This window comes from Haliotis rufescens, unplaced genomic scaffold, assembly GCF_023055435.1.
Source record: "Haliotis rufescens isolate VD_foot unplaced genomic scaffold, xgHalRufe1.0.p SCAF_25, whole genome shotgun sequence".
Classification (NCBI taxonomy): Eukaryota; Metazoa; Mollusca; class Gastropoda; order Lepetellida; family Haliotidae; genus Haliotis; species Haliotis rufescens.
In genome coordinates, this window is record NW_025963946.1 from 2,717,248 (window position 1) to 2,722,037 (window position 4,790).

The following is a 4,790-nucleotide window of genomic DNA, read 5'->3' on the forward strand; positions in this document are numbered from 1 at the left end:
TTAGGTTTGGTACCTCCCAATCTGTTGACTGACATTGGGAGAGTACCCGGGTTTGCTTCCAGGAATACAGCCCTTCTGACAATCTGGGTAATGCAGAAGGCTGCAGTTTTGGGAAGTCTTCACATTTTCCGAAAAGTTCCGGGTGGGTTTGACTAGGCAGCGCTTCCTGGGAGAAGTCCCATTCGCTGTCTGGGCTGCGTGTAGAGGGGACAAGGGCCCTGAGCTGATGATGAGCTTAACCAGCCTGACTTTGCCAGAATCACCCAAACCCTCTTTGCTGCATTGTTTATCTTAATCTGTAGATAATAATAATATATATATAAAAATGTTGATGGTTCTGTACTGCAGAACGGTACAGAAATGAGTGTCAACCAAGAGAAGTGCCATACAAACCCTCACAAAGAGGCTACATGTATCAGAATGACCACTGCATCGAGTTTATGTACAGTGAGTTGAGAAGATCAGCAACCTTGCAGAGTCCAACGATTGTGTGAAGTCGGCTGGCCTGAAGAGTGAAACAGAAGGCTTTCTGTTTGCTGCTCAGGACCAGTCACTTCCTACTCGAAACCGTCAATGTGTGATTTTGCATCACAATGTAAATATGAAATGTAGATCATGCAATGAATTTAACTAGATTGCTCAACACATTGTCAGGGGATGCCCAGCTTTGGCACGAACACAGCATCTTAAGCGACATGATTGAGTGGCTCGATCCTTATATTATCGCATCCGCCATGCTTGTGGTTTTGACGCAGAGTACCATCCATGGTACGACCCAGAATGTTAACAGGAAAATGATAAATACAAAATTCTTTGGAAAAGGCCCGTATGTACAGCTCTAGACATATCCAGGCCAACCTGATGTTGTCCTTTATGAGAAATATAATGAATCCATTTATATCATTGAATTTTCTTTCCCTTTTGACTTTTGACTTTTGACTTATGTGATTGACCAGATTGAGGAAAACCATGGCAAATGTGCGGGCCTCGCTTTCGAAATGTTACGCTTGCAGCCCAAGTACCATTTTGTCCAACTCCCAATTGTTCTCGGTGCCTGTTGTCTGACATTGGGCGAGTACCCGGGTTTGCTGACAGGAATGCATCCCTTCGGACAATCTGTGTAGTGCAGAAGGCTGCAGTGTTGGGGAGTCTTCATTTTCTCCGAAACGTTCTGGATGGGTTCAACTAGCTATAGGCAGCGCTTCCTGGTAGAAGTCCTATTCACTCTCTGGGACTGCGTGTCAAGGGGGCAAGGGCCCTAAACCAGCCTGACTGCCAGGGTCACCCTTCCCTTTCTTGCTGCATTAAGTTATTTTTATCTGCACTGGATCGAATGATCAGAAACCAGGCTCAACGAAATCGAGCTCAAACGGAATTAAAAGAAATTGAAAATTGATAGAAAACAGCTGTTCGAATAAACTGAGGTGAACGTGTGCTGTTATATGTGACGAACATTGACGAGTAAACATAGTGCGGCTTTTTGCTTTGAAGCGGGGCATAAAGGATGTAACCTCCTGCTCAGGGATCCACGTGCAGCTTGTGTGCCGCTAAGATATTCATTTTCCTCGCAGGCGGAATACATAGTATTTATCCAGATCACGCGAACCAGTCAGATCTTAACATTCTGACATGGAGGTGAGATAATTGAGTGAGTGAGTGAGTATGGTTTTACGCCGCTTTTAGCAATATTCCAGCAATATCACGGCGGGGGACACCTGAAATGGGCTTCACACATTGTACCCGGAGGTGAGATAAAAACACAGTCCACACAAGAGTCGAATGAATTCTTTTCCTAGAAGTTTTCATCGTCTTGGGTCCGATTATCCACTCTAGGATAGTGTGTACTATTCCTTGTCACAAACTATACTCTTAAAAAAAGTAGGGGATCATGACAAGTAATGTCAATACCAAGCATAAATGTCATCTTTCCGAGGCAATGAGCTAGGAATAATAGAGTTATGTTTTGCCATGACTAACGAGTCTATAAACAATCAAAATCGCGTAACGAAATCGACATCCGTGCAGATTTTGGTCGATTGAAGGATTTGCAAAGCATATGTTTAAATAAAGGTGCTCACAAGATTTGACGCACTTCGCGAAGTAAGACATTTGTTTTATTACAATAGAGATTTTGATTATCGATGAAATCGTCTTGACTGGGCGCCGCCAATTTGTTTGTAGCAAGGCAAGTGATATGAGAGGTGTAATCTGATTGGTCAAAGGGAGGGACATAGAAGAGACATAACTCGTAATAGCTACTGGTGGCAATACGACAGAGCCCAGAAATTCCAGCCTAGATTAGCAAGGGTTGAAACTGGACTTTTAAGTTAGTTATCCCCCCCCTGCTTCGGGAAGATGGATAAGTTTTGAGGACAAACATCCTATGCAAGAAAGGTTCTGTCTGTAAAACGTAACGCCAAAACACATCTGATAGTTTGCATATGCCGCACGCAGTAGCGTCAATCACGTGGGTAGGCTGTCATTCCTGATTTTGATACTTTCAAGGAAAGTCGATTAATCTCCGTGGACCTTTATTTCTGTCAATCATATTGACTCACACAGTTTTGATTTACTTTACTTGAGTCATTGTTCGTGTATGAACTATGCGGCGTCTACAACGTGTGTAGCGTCTACGGTCTATTGCAGGATACTGGCAGAAGTCGGCGTGCAGTGGCCAACATGTTCAGTGTTTCACAGTCTATGATTGGCTAGAAACCCAACAAACACAAACTGTTGACGATCGACCCCTTTCCGATACCAGGCTCAACGAAATTGATCTTAAATGGCGAAATGAACGTCAAGCCAATGCCTACCTGAGACCTCATGACAGATATGGCGGTGGATCCGTTATAGTGTGGAATGGCATAACTGTGACTGACCGAACCATATTGCTGGACAGTACTATCGGGACACATACTGACACTCTTTGTTGTCCCGTTTTCTAAGAGTGTGGGTCGATGTTTCGTCTTTCAGGACGACAATGCACGTGCTCACCATGCACTAATCGTCAATGATCACCTCCGGCGGCACATCATCCATAGAATGCCTGGCCATCTTGGAACCCAGACCTTTCCCCCATTGAACACGCTTTGGAACACGTGTGCGTCAACGTCATAGGCCGCCGACCACGAAGGGCCGAACTTGGCCAGGCGACTCAAGAGGAGTGGGACAAAGTCATGCAAGTTGGCATGTGGTGACTCATACGCAGTATGCCTCGTCGAGTGAATGAATGTTTGACAAATCATGGCGGTATTACTACCGATCCCCAAACGTGAAGAGTAAGAGCATTCACAGCAAAAAAAATGCAGTTTCCGGTATCCGGATACCTGCCGGATACCACCGGACACTTACCCAAAACGCGTCCGGGTATCCGGTGGCAGATACCTTGCCGGATACCAGATCTGTGGTATCCGGCATGGACACCTCACCGGAAAGTATGTCACCTGGAATCCGGGTATCCGGCACCGGATACCTCACCGGATACCTCAAACTGGGTGTCCAGGGATCCGGCACCGGATACCTCATTCTGAGTTTCCAAAAACATGTCACAATTTGGGGGGTGCATTTTGTTCAATTAAGTGTGAAACACCTAAAAATATATTGGAAACTAACCATGAAAATTGAACATTGCTGAAGGTATCCGGCAGGTATCCGGATGCAATTTTTCGAGATGTCTTTCTCCTAGTAAATAATGTTAGCCTGGGCATAGCAGATAGCTGTAGTAATATTCTGTGCTATTTTAGTTGTAAATATCCCCTTAAAGTTGAGATCTATGGGCATGTACTTTTGGTGAAAACATTTTTCAAGTTCATATATATTTCAATTTAGATGTTCAGCGTATTAAATGAAAAGCATTCAGTCCTGGTATGATGGTATCCTTACATTTCATCTTCATATTCCCAGTTTGTTCTAGCCTAGTGGTTGAAGCGTTCGATTCACCACATCAGTACATTGCTTGGTGTCACCCATCATGATATTGTTTGAATTTTGCTCATAAAGTGGCATAACACCATACTCACTCTGACAAAAAAATGAAAGTCATTGGCTATGTGCTCACTTGGGCCTTTGTTCCTGGTGAGATTAAAAGATTATTTTGGAACTGTATCAATACTTGTTACATCTTGACGGACGAGTTTCATTGAAGTTCGAAACAGAATATCATTAACCCAAATGGGTGCATAAGACTAATGGCATCCACAGAAAACACCTAATAAAGTACTGGTACATAAAAATATCAATGTAACTTTTTAACTGACATGGAACTAAAAGCTTCGTTCAGTGAGCTCTATTAATTGTAGGAAAACATTCAGGGCATTAGTATATTTGATATATGTTAGCACCTATGTTATGAATGATCAATATCATATTTCTTTAAAGAAGCAAAACAAAAAATTTGTTAATATAAAAAATCATATTTATTGATTTTATGACATTTCATTGGTTCAGTAACCAGAGGTGTTTGCAAGAACATTCAAAAACAGAAACAGATGCTTCAATGCCATTTTCTAAATAAACAAAATAGTCAAATCTCAGAAGAATTTCAAGGTAGAAGAATATCTAAAGTCAATTATGTTTGTGAGTAAACCACAAAAGTCATTCAGATTTGTATAGTCAGTGTACACCACATAAACATAGTCTCACTGCTGTGGTATTAATTCCTTTAGACTTGATTAATGTCGTAATAAAACAACCTACAGAATCACACTGATGTGGCATTATTCATTCAGAATCATCACTTTCTGAAGTGAACCTGTTAGTTGTTCTGGGGAGGATTATTCATCATCCGGAGA